At 40.8% G+C, this 20,117-nt stretch overlaps 1 pseudogene; it reads left to right on the plus strand.

Moving 5' to 3' along the window:
* Window positions 1–1,213: 1,213 nt before the first annotated feature.
* The window catches only part of LOC101658730, a 33,349-nt pseudogene continuing 14,445 nt past the window's right edge, over window positions 1,214–20,117 (plus strand).

Here is a 20,117-nt window from a genome sequence, read left to right on the forward strand (position 1 = left end):
AATTTTGTACAGGTGAGCACTTTAAACAGTTGACAGTTTTTGCAACTGTGCAACGAGTTGGATGTGCAGAATAATGCTCTGCTATTTCACACTGAAGTGAGATGGTTATCGAGAGGAAAAATTTTAAAACATGTTTTTGAGCTTCATGATGAACTATGAATGTTTTTAAATCAGAAAGCAAGACCACAGTTCAAAGCACTTTTCAGTGATAAAAGTGAACTGCAGAAAATAGCTTAATAGGTTGACATCTTTGGCATCTTGAATGAGTTAAATTGATCACTGTAAGACCAAATGCCACATGCCTCAATTTGTGTGAAAAGATCCTATCATTCCAAATGAAACTTCAGCTTCGGAAAAAAAATTGGATAAAAATAAAATTTACACGTTGCCTACCTTATCTGCTTTCTTTGAGGAACATGACACTGAACCAGACAAAAGGATTATGGTGATAATTTCTGTAAAAGAACACTTGCATATACTTGCAGATGAAATTTCATGTACTTTCCAAATCTATCTCACACCCCATTGGCACTTGCCAGAAGCCCGTTCACAGTCAAAGTGGAAGACGTTCCTGAGACAGCACAAGAGGAGTTCACGGAACTTAATTAACAGTGATGCAGCGAGAACTGATTTCTCTACGATGCCAGTTACAAAATTCTGGATCAAGTGTTTGCAGTCATATCCTGCTCTGTCTGAGATTGTGTTGGGCCTTCTTCTTCCATTTCCAACAACATATCTTTGCGAAACAGGGTTTTCCAACTTGGTGGTGATCAAGTCTAACTACAGAAGTAGACTTGTTGTGGAAGATGATCTTGCAAAGGCTGCCCGAGAATTTCTGATCTGGTGAGAAAGAAGCTACCTCAGTCTTCGCACTGATGTTGGCTTTTTATGAATGCTGTCGGAAAATGTAGCAATGTCATTTACTGTTGTTATATTCAGACTCTTACCCATGCTACAGCCTGCTTCAAGACCAAATTTCATTTATCTTTAATTAGAAATATATACTTCACAATATATAATTCCATATAGCTTTTGTGCTGAATCACTATGCTTGAATTATGTTCTATTTGTAACAATGAAAATACATCCTGCAAATCAGATACTGACATTAGGATTCATAACAGTAGCAAAATTACAGTTAAGAAGTAGCAACGAAAATAATTTGATGGTTGGGGTCACCACCACATGAGGAACTGTATGAAAGGGTGGCGGCATGAGGAAGGTGGAGAACCCCTGCTGTAACCCCTACAGCGTAAGCAAAAGGAAAGCAAAACTCTGGTCTAGTTGTGGTGTTTACACTTGAAATATTCTGCAAAATTCCCTCTGTTGGAATTGGCCTGCAGTTTTCTTTCCTTTGGAACCACACTCTCTCTTGTGATGTAGAAGGTCCTCTCCACAGGGCGTGAGCTTCTCTTTCCTTCTGAGTAGCTTCGCCCTGCTGCCATGAAACACAGTGAACAGCGCTTCTCTCTGTCCTGCACCTCATCCCTTCCCCATGTCATTTTCTCTCTCGGATTTCAAAACATGTCACTTAACTTTGAATCAGAGTTTGAGATCGCGCATGAGTCTCTAAGCAGAGCCAAGTCCCTTGTAATGGATCTAACAGGCATGTCGCTTTCTCACATGTGGGACTGTTTCTAGCTTTTTAAAACCCATTTCCCGTTTTTCCAGAGCTGATGTTATAAGATGTATTAAAATGGAATTAATTTGACATATAAAATGACAGAACGGGTGTTCTCTGTGTGGGGTTGTGGATGTGCGTTTGTGAGCCTGTACTTAGGTATTTCCTACAATGCAAGCAGGCCGGTTTTGAGACAGCTTTTTAAAAATGTTGTTGTTGAAGGCACTTAAGTGGTTCCAGCTGTTTGTGGTCCAGAGACTCAGAAGAGACCCTTTTTATTTCAGGTGACCCCCACCTGAAGTCCGTTAATGCATCAAATTTGTTTTCACTCTCTCCAGGAAGGAGTTCATTGAGACCAGTCATCTGTGTTGTGTGTAAGGGACAAATCAACACCAAATTAAAGGATTGTCTTTACTGCAAGCTAATTATGTAAGGGAAATGGATTTACAATGCAAATGTCCTTGTGCTACATGAAGACCAAAGGACCCAGAATGGACCAGAGCTTCTCAGTATTTGGAATAAAGAAAATTAGTGGAAGTTTGCTTTTCAGGGGATATATAGCTGACAGCTGTGTCCAACACAAAACTCCATGGCCATGAACACTGTAGTCACAATGCAAGTGTCACCGCAGTGCCAGGCTATCCATCAATTCTGCACTGGAATGGCACTTCATGTTACTCATGATGTCAATTAGAATGTTATTCATTATTTCTAGCTTTCATTTTAATTAATTTGTAAGTTTGTTTTGGTTTGGCAGTCATAACAGAACTCCAAGCGTAGAAAATAAATAATCTGGTTTTGCGCTTGTATATCTTTATATAATATGATATAAATAATTAAAGTCAACATTGGAGGTCCCATGTATGTTTTACACGACGTCTAGACATTACTTAAGTTTGGGAAACCGACATAAGCAGTCACTAAGAAAGGTAGAGAAGGAAAATATTTGAGAACGAACATAGAACAGAATGGGGATTATGGATCAATGATACTTGAACTTCAGCCCCACTTCTACACTCAGTGAAGCCCTGATGGTACAGTGGTTACAAGACTAGACTGCTAACCAAAAAGCCAGCAGCTCAAACCCACCAACTTCTCTGCAGGAGAATGACATAGCCATCTGTTTCTGAAGAGCGAGAACATTGGAAGCCCTGTGGGGCACTTCTGCTCTGTCCTGGAGTACAGCTATGGGTTGGGGTCAACTCAACACAGCTGGGTCTGGTGGGTCTACATTCAGTAATAATGTAGTTTTACTTCCTTACACCTTAGTTGTTGTTATTGTTGTTGTTGTTTACCTGATTGGAATGATAACAACTATAATAATCACCTTGTGAAGTTGTGACTGTTAATTGATAGAAACCAGTTGTCAACGAGTCAGTTCTGACTCACGGTGACCAGGTGACCATATATTTGCCAGACTAGAAATGTGCTTCATAGCGTCTTCCATGACTGTTCTTCCAGAAGTACATGACTGGCCCTATCTTCTGAGCTGCCTTAGGTAGACGTGAACTCCCGCCTGTCAATGAACAGCGGAGTGCCTTCACTGTTTGCATCACTCCGAGACTCCATTCACCAGTATAAAACCCACACAGCTGCAATTCAATTACAACTCAGAGTGACCCCCGAGCACAGGCTAGCACTGTCCCCTGAAGTTTCTGAGGCTGTAAGGGTTACAGACGCAGGCTGCCATGTTGCTCCTCCACAGAACAGCTGATGGACTCCAGGTTCATTGTAACCGCAGCACCACCTGTTCTCCTGATTCAGTGCTTTGACTAGAAGTCGTCCTAGAGGCTTGATCCTCCGAGAGGCAGTGTGGGGAAACAGTGAAGATCAGATACTCTGCAGCAAGAATGAGCTCATAATGCAATGCCACGTGCCTACTCAATGAGAAGTTATTTGACTCCCCAACTCCTTAGCTTTTTCTTCTGGAAAATGGGGACAATAACAGTACCAACCTCACAGCCTTGTTATACGGAAAACCAAGTTAACTAATGCAAACTACACAGCGAAGAGCCACAGCTGGTCCTCTGTAGATGTCTGCCATTGCTTACCAGCATGGTGTTCAATACATAAAACCCCAAACTCAGTGTCCTCATCGGGGTAATTCTGATTCATAATGACCCCACAGGACAGAATAGGATGGCTCTTTGGGTTTCCATTGCTGAAATCTTTACAGGAACAGAAAGCCTTATCTTTTGCCCAAGGAATGGCTGATGGTTTCGTATTGCCGACCTCACAGTTAGTAGCCCAGCACATAACTTATGCTGCTTCCAGAGACCTGAATAAAATGTAGCTGTTTTCAAGGCTAGATGTCCTTTAAAAGATGTACAGATTTTGGACCAGACCCTGCCAAGGAGAGATTATGTTTAAAAGCTTATGAACTGGTCATTCACACTGTGAATTAGCCATTAAGGGGAATCAGGCCAGTGTAAGCAGACAATAGAAGTCACTACTCTAAGAATGATACTGATTTTAAATGAAGCTAACAGAAATGGGATAGTTTATGCATTCACCCATTAGATACATATTTATTGAGCGTCTCAACTACATATATCTTTGAGAGTACAGTGGTAAAACAAAACAACAGAGGTGGTCTCTGCCTCCAGGTAGCATTTAATATCTCAGAGTTGAGAAGTAACTTTATGGCACGCAGCAATAGGTAGCAGAGTCAGGAATTACAACGCCAAGGTCCGAGTGCTCGTCATGGTCAGTGAAAGAATTATGTTGGCTGACAGGGACACTGTGGTCTCTGCATCTCAATGGCAACTGGCTTCCTAGCTTTAGGGTTGACTTTGTTTCCACTGTCTTTCTCCTTCCCAGAGTGCTTGTCTCGGCTTTATTGAGGGTGTTTTACAGATTTCCTTCCCCTCCCCCCCGCCCCTGGCAAGTGGCTGTCATGAGTCATAAGCAAAAATCTGAGGAATAATGATTCACGCTCTACCCTCATTCACCTCTGATTAGCATATTCACCTCAGTCCCTGTAGATCAGCCAAGGGGAGCAATGCCTAGACCAAACACCCAGGACATTCTGCAAACATTTGCCTCATGCTTAAGTCTGAGAGGGTGTGAGAACATTGTGTAGAGACAGACATATTTTTACGTATTTCTGCCTCATTCAGTCCTGGCTGGAGGAGAGGAGAGAAGGCCATTGAGCTGCCGAGGAGGGCCCGTAAATAGCTGGTTAACCTTCCAGGCTAAAAAGGCACCTTCCGCAAATAACAGCAAAAGCACTAATAAGTATTTACTCCTCTAGCGCATTTGCCATTTGTAAGACTCGTCAACATCCTCTATGTAATTTAATCTTCAAAACAACTCCATGAGGTAAGCAGAGCAGCTTCCACGAACCACTTTATAAAGCACTGAGCTCAAGCCTCAAAAGGTCTAGTATTTCGTTCCAAATCACAAAAATTACAAAAACCAGACAGATTTCTCAGAACAAAGTCTTCTGGCTCTCAGATCAATTTTCTTTTCACCAGCACAGTGACGTTGCAAGGGTGGCCCCTACACTAGCAGCAGCATCGTCACCTAGGACCGGCTAGAAGCTCTCATCATGGAGTTCCACCCCAGACCTACTCAATCAGCTGTCCTGAGGGTGGTCCAACAGTCTGGGTTTCAACAAGCTTTCCAGGAGATTCAGATGCCTCCTGCACTTGGGGGATTTTTGTGCTAATGGCTGTCCCCCAAATGAAGGTTAAGATCTCGGATTCACGCTCTCTAAACTTGGAAGGCCAGAAAACACATTTTGGGTTGGTCAATTATACATGAACTCAGTAGAAAGTGAAACATAAGATAGGTGATTCCTGAGAGATTCTGAGCCAGGGAACTGACTCAGAGCAGCTAACAACAGCATTATCATTCCTAGGGCAAAAACCAGTTAGGGGTGTGTTAACATAGCATTCTTGTAGCACCAAATTGAGTCCCACTTCTGCTACTGCCTGTCACACAGGACTATATAAAAATACAGATGATCCCTTAAAAGATCCTCATGTGTGATAATAAGAGAGCTGTTTGGGACCTTTGCCCTTCTTAATATCATTCTCATCTCCTTTCACTTTTCCTTAAATCGTTTGAGATGCCAGGTGCTATAGAGAATGTGGAGAATAGAAAAGAAGTAATATCCAATATCCAATAAATCAAGTGGAAACATTGTTTAATGGAGGGGCAGCAACAGCCATGCCCTCAAGTCCTATATCTGATCCTAAGTTGGTGGCAGCTGTAGTGTGTTACTGAAAACTTCTGAGGCCACACAAGGAAGGAGATCTGTGATTAATTAGTAATATCTGCATAGTCAGGGGGTTGGGGAGCCACGTATTTGTCACATTTAATCTAAGGAAACAGACTATCTAGAAACTAGAATTAGTTTCAGTCTTAGCTCAGCCATTACTTTTCTGGATAATTTTAGGAAAATCCACATAGAAAAAACTGGTACCCAAAAAAAGAAAAACTGATTACAAGGATCTACATATAACCTTCTCCCTGGGAGATGGTCAACAGAAAAGTGCGTGAAGGGAGACGTCGGCAGTGTAAGATATGATAAGGTGATAATAATTTATAAATTATCAGGGGTTCATGAGGGGGGGGGAGCAGGGAGGGAGGGGAAAAATGAAAAATGAGGAGCTGATCCCAAGAGCCCACGCAGAAAGCAAATGTTTTGAGAATGATGAGGGCAACGAATGTACAAGTGTGCTTTACACAATCGACATATGTATGGATTGTGATGAGTTGTATGAGCCCCCAATAAAATGATTAAAAGAAAAAACTGATACCAATTGCTATGCTGATGCTTACCTTCTTACTTGAGCCATCAGAGTACCCTGGGAAGGAGCAGAGCCAGGATGATTGCTCTCATGAGTGAGAGAGGAGGACAATGTGGCCGAGGCTAAGAAAATGTGAGATGTGTCTAGTGTGTGCTATTAAGCATTCGAATCCTGATCTGTGCTTTAAATTCTTTATACCAAAATTAATCATGCCTTCCTGGTAATTATTTTTAATCTTCTTGTTCTTTAAAAAAAATATTATATATAAAGTGGGATTCACAAGATCTTTTCCTGTAGATTTCAGTCAAATCGCTCACATAAATATTCTGAAATTTTAGAAATGTTTATGAAATGCATATTAAGTAACAGGATTATACTTACACCAAAAAGTTCAATGTCTTCTATGATAGTCACATGAGAACTAGAGTCAGATTCTAAACCAAAATGAATGTTTTCATAAAATGAATCCATGGTTCTCATGCCAGGGACATTTGGAAATGTCTGGAGAGAGTTTTGGATGTCACAATCAGGGTAGGAAGGTGGGGTGTTAATAGGAGCCAGTAGGAAAGGCCAGGAAGACTGCTAAACACCCTACTAAGCACAAGACAGCTCCCACGCACACAGAATTTTCTGGCCCAAAACGTCAATACTGCTAAGGTTGAGGAACTCTAGATTAAAGTAAATGAGAAACATACTGCTTAACCAGTTTTACTGGCTTTAAGAGGAAACAAGTTGTGCTTTATTTCATGAGAAAGATGTCTGCATGATGTAATCCCAAATATACAACCTTCTCTAAATAGCTGTCAATCTATAACTCTCTTGATATATATACCTGCCTGCCATTACTGCCTGTGACTTGGGCCTTACTTTTCTTGTGGTTCAAGTCAGGACAATATGACCTTCCTCATAAAGCTAATGCGAAGATTAAATAAGACACACCTACAACAGTCTCTGTCTTATAGTAAGGACCTAACCAAAGTTAACTGTTTGGGTGAAGGAATGTTTTAATATATTACTCTTCCTCCAATGCCTCCCCAGGCACAGCTCATGGAGGATTTCATTCATTTCTGTGGTGGTTGTTAAGGGCCGACAGTGGATTCCTACTCAACATGACCTTATGTTCCACAGAAGGAAGCCCTGCTAGTCCAAAGCCATGATCATCATTGTTATATGGGGCCCCCTGGTTGTGGCACTGTGTCAGACCACCACATGGAGGCTCTTCTCTTAGGTCGACCCTCTACTTTACAAAACACTATGTCCTTTTCTAGGGATGGGTCTCTCTTGATAACATGCTCAGCCTGTGGACGAAGGAACCTCACCATCGTGTTTAACAAGCACTTTGAACTTCTTCCAAGACCGAAGTGCTTGGGCTCTGGAAGTCCACAGTACTTTCCATAGTCTTTGAACACACTATAATTAAAATGCCTCCATTCTTCCATTGTCTTCATTAGGATAATAATTATATCAATTTCATTAGTTAAAGGTCAATAATAATTTAAAAATATCTAGTGAGATATTTGGGAGAAAGGTGGGGCTTTCTACTCCTGTAAAGAGTTACAGTCTTGGAAACTCACAGGGGCAGTTCTACCCTGTCCTAAAGGGTCTCTGTGAGTCAGCATGGGCTCAATGGCAGTGGATTTGGTTTTTTGGAGTATGATATTAGAACTTAATGAGCAGTCACAATGACAAAGTTTTAATGAGTGTTCAACTAAACAAAATAAAATTTCTCTTTCCTTTACTTAAAACATTTTCTCATGGATAAAACTTTACCCACGAGCAAGCCCATATGTAGCTCATATTTTCATGATTATCCACATCCTTAGCTCTCTTTCCTGTAAGAAAAGAAGTGATAAATTTGCCATATGGCAATAATAAGAAAGGGAGGGAGTACAGGAATCATCTTTCATGATCAGGAACAAATCACACTCTTTTCCTTTTTACAACTGCCTCCCACACCCAAACCCCGAGAAGGAAGAACTAGAGAAAGTCAAGGTATAATTGCCATGTAACTGGATTATGAAATCCTAAATCCACTGTCTTCTCCATTTTTTTCTCCTGGTATTGCCCCAGAGATGGGACTGTGAAATGAAATGTTCTCATGCTAGATTTCAGAAGGGAGCAGGGTGTTTGTGTGCACGTGTGTGCATGTTAGGGTGTTCTACATTGACTTGGGATAAGATATGATGAAAGTGAGATTTTTATGAATATACATGTACTATTATTTGATTTGAACATGTAATTCTTTCGGTTTGAGTACTGATGATACTAGTCATGGAAACAATTATCTCAGACACTGGCATCTGCTAACAACATATCTCCAGAATGTCATGGTGGATTGGGTAACACTAAGCCAGGGTTGCCTAAACCATGCTTTGACACTTACTCCCACGACAGTGATTTTATAGGTAGCCTGTCTGCACTTCAGGGAGGACTATTTGCTGCACCTCTGCCTGCTCACAGAGGCACTCTTGAATAGAGACTAGAAAATATTCAACTTTAGAGGGGATTAGAAGGGATGAGGTGAAAAGAGAAGGTGCCAGGCAATTTGAAACGGCCTTGGGAAATGGTATTGCAAGCCCTATTTTATAGATAAGAAAACCGAGGCCTCAAGAACTTAGCAGGCTTAGGTCATGTCTTCTAATTAAGGCTTCCCTGCACTTAGCCAGTGGCTGTATCATGATGAATATTTTTTGTCTCTAAGTTCATAATTAATATAGTTCAGCCTGTCATACTTCTTTAATTTAGTTTCACTTAAAGGCAGAGAAATTTGCCATCAAGACCATAATTGTGGATATGACTGTGGGTTGGGCCATGCTGGGATGTTTGGGTGGACCTCAGAGATCAGACAGAAATTTCAACAACTCTGTCATTTCAGCCAACATAAAATCGGAGAGAGAAGGTATTGGAACTATTAGAAAAGTCTCATGCTTACATTTATTTGCACACAAGTATATAAAAGTATAGAGAATTGAATTGAGTCAGAATTTGCTCAATGGTTGTAAGTTTAGTTTTGGGGGTTTATGTAGTAAAGTATAAAGTATAAGACTCTTCTAATACTTCAAATATCTTCTATGTCCAGAAGGTTGCGCGTGTGTTTATACACACACGCACATACTCACACATGTATGGTCTGTATAGGAGTTCAGCATGTGAGTGTTTCACTGGGCTTTCTATTATTTTTTAAAAATCTTATTGGTATATAATTCACATATCATATAATTCAATCACAGCAAGAAAAGTTGTACAATCATCACCACAATCAGTTTTAGAAAATTCCTTCTTCTTGTACTCATTGTCATCCGCTCCCCATTTCCCCCTAACTCCCTCCGCGAGACCCCCAAAGAAAAATGAATCCAGTTACTGTCTCTATGGATTGACTTTTCCTGGATTTCATATATAGAAGAACTTTTAAAAAAACTAACAAAAACAACATGAATCAGGAAAAAAACTGAATAAAAAAGAGAGCAGCAAATATTAAAAACTAGAACAAATTTAAAATGGATCATACAGGAGATCAAATGATAGGGTGCTAAATTTTAACCTAACTGTATCTGCAATAGTCCACCTTCCAAATCATTCTCCATGATACCAAGGCTATTCCTACCCCTGGTCTATGGTCACAGGGATTCACCAGAGCCTTAATTCCTATATATTTCCCCTTCACTTTTCTTAAAAAAATCTGAAACAACTTTAAAATGGTTCAAAAGGGAGATCAAATGATAAAATATTACATTTTAACCTAACTACTTCTGCCATAATTGAGTTTATGATGCTCTCTGTCTGATATAATGGCTCTTCACATTCTTAAAACATGATTGGGAGGGGAGGGATGAGTTCACTGGAAGCTTAATCCATGTGTAGACCTACAAAGGGATTTTGGGCTTCCACTGTCATCAATAGCCTTCTGCAAATTGGGTGTTCACAATTTAAGCTCTGATACCGTTCCCTCCTTTAGATTTAGATTTTGTTATTTACATCCTTGGATCACACAGGCTGGTGTGGTTCTTCCATGTGGATTTAGTTGCTGCCTCGCTTGCTTCTTCGAAATTAAGACTCAAGATGCTGTTCCTTCTGATAGCTGGGCATCATCTGTTTCTTCACCACAGCTTTTTATAATACCCAAATCTTCAGTGATCTCTTTATGAAGGCAAGCATCAAGCAGGGCCTATCTATTATAAGAATTAATTGTTCTCAAATCAGGCTCTAATTAAGTGCAATGGGCTTTTTATATTGCAGGGCTTGTTGGAAAAGTAGGAGGCCTGGTGGCAGAATGGTTATGGGTTGGGCTGCATGCTGCAAAGTCAGCAGTTCGAAACCACTAGTGGCTCCTCTGAAGAAAGACTGGGTTTTCTACTCCCATAAAGAGTTATAGTCTCAGAAACTCACAGGGGTAATTCTTCCCTGTCCTGTAGGGCCACTATGAATTAGTGTCAAATGATGGCAGTGACTATTGGACAGGAAATTAGTCATTTCTTTGTGAACCGGAAGAGACTAATGCCCTTTGGGTATTTGTTGGATATGTCTGGGTATTTTCCCTTTGGGATTCTACATGTAGGATGTTTCAGTCAGGGAAGGTGAAGATTACATTTCATTGATTTTTAATGGGGGGAAGGGAATACCTCCCTCTCCTTCTTGCTCAAGTTCCTTCATATTTCCCTAAGTTCCTTTCTCCTGCAACTTTGGGCAGAGAGCAAAAAGTCAAACCCTAGTAACAAAGCTCAGAAGAGTATATATTTGCCAATAGCACAAAATATGCTCATGTTGAACATAATGTCTTGGCTGAAGGCATTCAGATACAAAAGCATTCATCTAATAGGTGGATACTTACTTTCCACGAAGCTAATGACTCAAACTCAGATTATGTAATAGAACCACCCTGAGTTAAATCCGCCAGGAAAAGTAGTAAGCCAGCAGCTGTTACTGAACTTTGTCGTTGAAGACAATGACTCTTCATCACTCAAAACTCTGCTTCCCTACTCCCAGAACCTGACGCTTTGTGAGCTTAGCAGCAGCTTCCAGCTTAACATCTGGCCCATGGCCTTGGAACCTGCTGGGCCTTGGACTGCTTCTACAACCATGTGAGTCATTCTCTTGATATAAATTTATATATACAAATATATCATGGGTTTGGATTTTCTAGAGAACTCAGCCTACGGTACTCTCCATTGACAATATTCGATGGAAACCAGTCACAAATCCTTATCTATGACACAGGCCTCTGTTTTTCTACTACCTACCAAGCTTTCTGTGGTTACTAACACCAATATTCTAATAGCTGGAATATCTTTGACTCAACCCTTTTCTTCTTATTCATTTAATTACACAGTCCCATTTAGTTTTCTTTCAGAAATGCTCCTTAGCTGCCCTTTAATCCACCTCTGCTCCCACTGCCTATATCAATACTACGTTATCTCATACCTGAATATCACTTTCTCTTTTGATACTAATGACTTTCTTTATCAAGAGTGAGTGAATGGATCAATGGTTCATCAGCTAAGATGGCAACCATTCAGGAGGGGAAAGTGTGGCGCTGGGGAAATAGAAGGAGTTCCATTTAGGGCATATAATAAGCTACTTAATGAGGTACTAAGTTCTCAGTCCCAGAAGACTTGAATCATATGGTAGAGAAATAAGAGGCAAGAGGGCAGGCATGAATCCACACAGGGGACTTCAAAACATTCATGGAAAAATTTCAATGATCTTTTCATTCTCTTTTTGCACCAACTCTTTGAAGACCCCTGGTAGAGACAGACAGAATGGTGGACAGACAAAATGCAGGAGGATGAAAAGCAGTGATCGGTTAGTTAACGCCGTGTTACAGACTCACATACATGGTAGAGAAAGGTCCAGATCTCAGCGGCATGTTCCTTTACGCCCTCGTTCAAAGCTCTGTTATAGTTAAATCTTCAAACTTCTCACTCTGTGCATCAAATGATACTCTAATTTTTTTTGAAAATTCACATATTCGGCTCAACAACAAAGACACCAGTTTTTGTCCTGGTTTTAAAACTTGTACACCAGTTTTAGGGCCCTTTGTGGATTGGCCTCATATATTGAGGAGTAGCTACAATGAACGCAATAACATTTTCAATGCTTTCGATTAATTTAACTGCATATTATCATGTGTGACTATTTTATCGAAGAATCGGATATCATTAATTATTTTAAAATATTCTATTACTTAATAAATTTTATACACTATATAGGTGCTGTTGACTGAGTGATTAAGTGCCTATCTGCCAACCCAAGAGATGCGTAAGCTTAAAAGTAAACCTACCAGTCATAGTACAGGAGAAAAATTGAGTACTCTGTCCGGGTTCCAGCCTTGGACATCTGATGGAGCATTTCTACTCTGTCCTCAAGGGTTACAACAGTTGAAATCAACTTGATAGCAAATGATAGCAATTCATTTGATTTTCATTTTGTTTTATTTTGTTTCATTTTTATGTGTGAGGAACTTCTTCAGTCTAATCCGATGGGATGCCCACGTAGATGCATCAATCACTCAATAACTCTGATAGCACCTAAGTGTTAAATTATCAGATGAGAATTTGTAAGTGAACGTTTTTCACATGCAAAAAAATCTAATACAAAAGATGTTCCAGTGAAAATTAATTAGATGCTAGCCAAAGGCAACAGACCAGACCCTTTCTGCCAGGACTTCCAGTTCATTCTGGTTTGACTGCCTGCTGAGAATCTGCATTTCCACCTCCGGTGTGCCCACTATCCTGGGCTCTCTGCCATGCTCTCTGCATTCCCAACTCCGGTGTGCCCACTGTCCTGGAGTCTTATCCCAACTCCTGTGAGCTCCTTAAAGCATGGCATACAACTGTCCCCCGGGATTCCAAACCTGTAGGGAGCAATCTTTACGGGCGCAGTCAGCCTCATCTTTCTTCTGGGGAGTAGCTTATGGGTTAGAATAGCCACTCTTGCAGTTAACAGCCCAATCTTAACTCAACATGCCATCTGGGCTCTTATCCCCAGATACAGTGAACCCTCGCCACTTCGCGCTTCTACTTCCGCGGCTTCACTCGATCGTGGTTTTTGCGTAACAGCACCCACTGCCTACACCCACTCCTTCAGAGGAAAAAGACGGCGACCCATCTGTAGAGTACATCCCTTAAGTCATTTCATAGGCTATTGATTATAGTATTTGTAAGAACTATGTATAATAATACTGTATGTGAAATATGTAATACTGTAAACTAGATGCCATCAATAATATAATAAATAAATAATAATTGTAACGTCCAAAATGTTTTACTGTATTTCCCTTTTTCGTTTAATAAATTGGGTAATACGAGTGTAATGGTGACTAAAGGGTGTTTTTTCATGTCCTCTATGCTCTAACTACGAAAATATTTGATTTACAAATAAGGAATCCTACTTCGCGGAATTTCATTTATCACAGTAGGGTCTAGAACCGATTAACCGCGATAAACGAGGGTTCACTGTATACTGAACCAGAGTTTACCTTTGAATTAGAATCCCCAGGTGATTCCTAGAGATCTTGTTCAACTGCAGATTCTGACTCAGTGGATCTAAAGTGGAAATGCAAATTATCCACTGGGCTCAAAGGGGAATGAACAGGTTTGAAACATTGTTTTCTGCACACCTGATAGGCAAAAGTGTGCATCTAGAAAAGTGTGCATCTAGATACATTTTAGTAGACTCATTCTACCCTCAAAAGACAAATTGCTAACTAGTTTGGCTGTAATGTTTATTTGTCACTGGGGAACGTAATGTCTCAGTGGAAACCTTGGGGGTGAAATTTAGCTGGGATTCTAGATCTGTCCCTATACTGGGGACAAACACAGCAGATGTGGTGGCATGGCCTGATAGATGATTCTGATTCTGTTGCTCCTCTAAAAGACGTGTCTATTCCAGACCTCCCATTCAGCTGTCGTCTTTTGCACAGAACACAATAAGCCGCACTGCTAGTCTTTCACCTGCAGTTCCATCTCCCCCCAGCTTGACAATCCCTTTCCTTGTCGATGTACCTTGGGCTGTTCTTAACATCAGTATTTTCACAGCACGCTTTTCTAAAGTCCTTATAATTGATCCAAACTGTGTTAGGTCAAATGGATAGAAGGTCTTTGTCCTAACCTTCAAGGATCTCAAAAAAGCATAATAAATGTAACTCATTTCCTGAACGATCAGTAAACTTAAGATAAACACCTCCAAATACAATAAAATGGTGGACACACGTTGCTAGGAATAATGTGAAGAATGTGCAAAGTTCTTGCCATCAGGGAGTTAGTTCCCAGTTTAGCAGCGGGAGTAGAAACATAGCTAACGGTAAAACAAGACCAGCAGCTGCCATGGTAGATGGTGTATGTTCAAGGCACAATGGACACACAAAGGAGAAAGAGTTCCTTTCAGGAAGAATTGGGATTTGAAGAAGGTTTCCCATCCGAGGTAATGCTTACATTATGCCTTTAGAGGAAAATGGGTCTTTGCAGGACGAATGAAACAAGAGAGGCAACTACAGCTAACGCTTTCCATACACGATGGATGGGGATCTTGGAACCCTATCCTATAAGTCACGTTTAGATGAATGGAGTCATAGGCCTAGATTGAGGGTTTTAAAATATCGCTCTGCAGCAGTGCAGTGGGTGGACTGGTGAGGGTGAAGGCTGCAGACAGAGAGAACAGTTACGAGAAGATTGCAATTATTGCCAGGAATGATGAGCACCTGGACTCAGTTAGCCATTGTGGAGCCAGAGAAGCCAATGTTAAGAAGCACTTATCCTCCAGTTCTCTGTTGAGGGTACAATTGAGCCTTTTCTAGGATAACTCCTGTTTTCAGTGACTGGCTGAATGGTGACGTCATTCATCAAAGTAAAGAACTCAGGAAATGAAACACACTTCATAGGAAAGATATGATTGCGTGCTAAGGTAAACACTTTGTACAAAATATGCGCTGCATGTCTAGTCTAAGCTAGACACTCTTAGAAGGAGAAGAGAACTGCTGTATAAGAGCTACAGGACCAAGTTCACTAATGCAAGCAGCACGGGGACTATCCACGGGGAACTATTCAGTAGGCATGCATCTGGGAAGGTCGTCGCCAGAGTAACGAGTCTGTGAATCAGCCACAGTTCTTCAGTAGCCAATGCCACGGGAGGAGTGAATGAAAATTCCCAGGAAGAGGACAATGAGAGCACAGAGGTTTGGAGAGCAGCAAAATATAAACAAATGATAATAATATACCATTGAAATGGTAGCATTGATAGCGTTGCATAAATTGCTATGAGTCTTTGAGAAAAGAACTATTCACTGAACTCCCCTTAGCCCAGGAAGGCGTTATCAAAGAGGAAATATGGTCACAGATGAATAGCAGTCTTCTGCGCTCGTGGAAGGCAAGGGAATACCAGACAGAATGAGTCATTTAGTGTCACACTTTATCTCTGGTGTTACATGATTTTGTGTTTCTCTTTGTGTCAATGGCCTAGGGGATGATGACGTGGCTAAGCATTTCTTGTTTGTGTTTTTGCTTTGTTTTAGAATCTTGCTTTCCCGGAGACCTTAACGATCTTTCACTGGCAGTAATCTTGGCCTACAACTTCACTTTTATGCCTAATTCTTCCTCTCTCTTGCCACATATCCCCTTTCTCAGTTTGATTTCAAAGGTTGAGTTTTAAAATTAATTTACAGATACTGTGGATTGGATCTAAGGAGGTGTACATTCAAGAGACTTGGAATGCTAGTGACAAACCATTAAAGGGTAACAGAAATATCTTTGATAAGCTTTGGGGAAGGTTTCCTTTAGACAAAAATATACGTTTGTTTGGGCAAGCTAGCTGAGAGACAATTGTGGATGGTGGGAGCAAAGGCCTGGCCTGTGCCTCCCTCCATCTCAGAATGGAGCAAAGAACATGTGGCGAGACACGAGAGACACATCCAGACGTGTGAAGAAGATGCATTAGAGTTCTGAGCCACCATGCTGTGAGTTTTTCCCCCCACAAGAATGACATCTCTAGGAGATTATGTAGATAGTAACAACAGATCCACACAAATAGAAGGCATAAGGTTTACATGTCATGAAACCTTTGATCAAGTCTATTTTAAAAGGTGTGGAGAATTTCTGGGGTTTCTTGCCACAAAGCACATATCAGAGCCTTGGTGCAGATCATTTAGAAATAATTTGACACAAGGATTGTTAGTCTTACAGAGCAGTCCTCCTGCTTTACTAGGGCCAGTGTCATCCATGGTGTTGTAAAAATTTTCTTATCAAGTGCTCATGAAGATCTTCTCAAGCTTTTCCCCTCGAATCATCAAATTTTGTCATATCCTCATTGTGTTAGCTTATCTAGAAAAACAAAACCAACCGCACTCATATATGTATATACAGAAAGAAAATTGTTTTAGCAAGAAAATGGGTCACAGTTGTCAAAGTGGTAAAGTTCAAGCCCAGGTAGATCTCCTAAGTCCGTGGGTCATATGTTAAGTTGGAGACTTCTCCTGAGTCACGCTATGGCACGCATGAACTCTAGACATGCAGTAGGCGACAGACTGGTGACTGCAGAGGCACATGAATCCAAGGTTGGCAACTCAGCTGGAAGGCCACTGAAGTCTTCCTGGAGAGGTGAGCAATGAGACAAGTCACTGGCTCAAGTCCAAAATAAGGCCGACCCAGAATCCACACCCAGCTAGAAGGAAAACTGTTTTTCCACAATAATCACTTATAGAGACATTAGGCTACAGCCCAGAGGAAATTTGCTCCCAAAGGCAACATCCCTGTGTCCCGAGTCAGAGGTTGTACCCCATCTCAATCCACCCACAACTGCTCGGCTGCTCACAGCAACTCCTATCATCAGACAAACTCTGAGAATTCTGGCCCAGCCAAGTTGACACAAAACCTATCGCACTCATACATGAAAAATGAAGCATTGAATAAGTTTTCACCATTTTGTAGTTTCATGTCAACCACATTTTCATCCCTCCACCAATCCTGCTAAACAGAACCTGTCATAGCTGGTTGAATCCTGAAACAGCCCTCCTTATTGACTACTTTCTCTTTCATTTTTCCACAAGGACTTGCTTTTTAGATTTGTCTTACTCAAATGAATTGGAGGAAATACTTCACAGATGAAGAAACGAAGACCTGGACCTATGATGTGAGCTACTTAGGTCGAATACCCAGTCTGTGTTAGCAGTGAACAGACCCAGGCATTCTCCCTGCCAGGAGGTTCTTTCCCCTGTAGACTTCATGTATTCTCTGGCATGAGTATGGATTTAAGACTGTCCTTGTGGCATAGTGGATTCTCCATTGGCCTACTAAGCTCAAAGTCAGAAGTTCGAACTCATCAGCCCTTACTCGGGAGAAAAATTAGGCTTTCTGCTCCCCAAAAGATTCACAACTTTGAAATCCAAAGGGCAGTTCTACTCTCTTATAGGATCACTACAGGTTGGAATCGATTCAATGAGAGTGAGGATTGAGGAGAACACACAGGGCTGCCAATTGTAAGGTCCATGCAGTGCGAACCCACCAGCCGGTCTGCGGGCCTGGGAAAGATGAGGGCATCGAGTATTGTAAGTATTTAGTCTCAGAAATCCTGCGTAAGGTCTCCATGAGACTTATTGTCAATGTTTTTCTTTATCTTTTTAATAACATCACTTATAAAAAAGATATCTTCTTTTTTACAATAGTTACTGTAACAATAGTTATTGTCTTCTCTTCCTTGGCTCAAACTTATGGTTTTTTTCTTTATAGAGAGATACATAAAATCTCAAGAGGCAGATATATTGGTGATATATTTTGCAACATATATATCACAAATACGCTTTACCAACCTCCAAACTCACTCCCATAAAGTCAATGTAGCTTCAGAGCAACTCTATAGGACAGAATAGAACTGCTTCTTTTGAGTTTCCGAGCCTATCAAGCAGAAAGCCTCATTTTTCTCCCAAGGAACAGCCAGTGGTTTTGAACTGGTGGTCTGAGGTTTGTACCCAATGTGTAACCCACTACACTATCAGGGTTTCCTTACAAATAAATTTAGGCCACCTTAGATTATATATGTATATGGGTGGATAGACATGCCAAGGGAGTTGAGAAGAACAAACAACTTTGATCGTTCTAATTCTTTCCCCTGGAAATAATTACTAGTGCACAGCTTCCTTTCGGAGACAGAAACTTCTCTGGGAAAGAGGAAGAGAGAAGAGGTGTCTGATTGTCAGTGATTTTGATGTTGTTTTCCAGGGATAAGTCTGCACATAGAAAATGTTAGTGTATTTATAAGGGATCTCTCAGGAAATTTCCCTTTCACTTCGGAGTTAAGACAAGGAAAAAAAAAGATATGTGAAAGTGTACCCCAAAGAGCTGGTTGCCGATTGCCACATCCGACTCCCTCTGGGGTTTCCCCTTTGTAACTGGAGGGAAATGTCAAATGTAGGCTTCCCTGGATGCCAAAGAGAAGCAATTTGCACAATGTCTCTCCTGTGTTGAAATTATCTACCCTCTGCCATGAATAATGAGGCGGAAATATTCCAGAAATTAGTGACAGGATGTAGGCGGATAACATAGCTCCTGAGACCTCATCCTCATTATGGAAAAATTGCAAGAACGCTGTGATAGACCATAAACATGCCAGGGCATTTTCATTGAACCATTACAATCATTGCACAAGACCCTGGTTTAGGATGGATTCTTCCACAGAAGAGCTGCTGTTCTAATATCCCTTCTAGACCACCACCCACCCTTCATCATTCTCTGCCATATTTTCTTGCAGAACATGATTTTTCAAATACTCACTGAATATTGAAAAGGTGTATAATGTTTACAACAGTTTTGATCGTTAAAGTTCTCTTTCAGACTTAGCTCAAATCATCACTGTAAATGCTATGCATTGCTCTTTCTTCTTTATGGGGAGATTTCCTGTCTGGATCCCTCGAGAAGAGAAATGAGGAGCAGGGAAGATCTGTGATCAGGTACATAAGAATTATGGCAACTATATTCCCAAAGAGTAATAAAAGAGAGCAGTAATAAATTTCCCCTGTGACTCAGTGAATAATGAAAAAATATTATTTGAAGGTCACATCACATGTTTTGAAGCCAGGTAATAAGTAAAAAACCACGAAAATTTAAAAGCACATATTTTTTAAAGTCTTGGAAACTCACCGGGGCAGATCCACCCTATTCTATAGGGTTGCTGTGAGCCAGCATCCCCCTGATGGCAGTGAATTTGGCTTTGGAATTCTTCAAGCGTTTGCTGAACTCTAACCACCTGATTGACTAATTCCCACCTAATTTTCCAAAAGAAGAATCGAGAGCTTTCTCCTTTGTTCTTCCATAGTTTATATATATATTTCCTTCTATCCCGTTAATCCACTAGACATCCCAACAAAGATGGACTGTCCTTGTCATTCTTCGCCTGGTTGAGTCAATTCCAACGCACAGTAACTGTATGTAGCATATTCACAATTGTTGTTATGGTTGAGCCCATTTTTGGAGCCATCGTGTCAATCAATCTCATCAAGAATCTTCCTTTTATTCTCTGATCCTCGCTTTATCAGGCACAATGTCCTTCTCCAGGGACTGCTATCTCCTGAGAACCTGTCCAAAGCACATGAGAACAAGTTTTACCATGCTCCTAAGGAGCATCATAGTTATACTTCTTCCAAGAGAAGTTTGTTTTTCTAGCAGTCCATAATCTGTTCAATGTTTTTCCAACACCGTAATTTAAAGGCATCATTTCCCCTTTGGTCTTCTGTATTCATCATCTGGCTTTTATATGCA

Source organism: Echinops telfairi, unplaced genomic scaffold (genome assembly GCF_000313985.2).
Source record: "Echinops telfairi isolate 266 unplaced genomic scaffold, ASM31398v2 ScPeMD7_1;HRSCAF=3_0, whole genome shotgun sequence".
Taxonomy (NCBI): domain Eukaryota; kingdom Metazoa; phylum Chordata; class Mammalia; order Afrosoricida; family Tenrecidae; genus Echinops; species Echinops telfairi.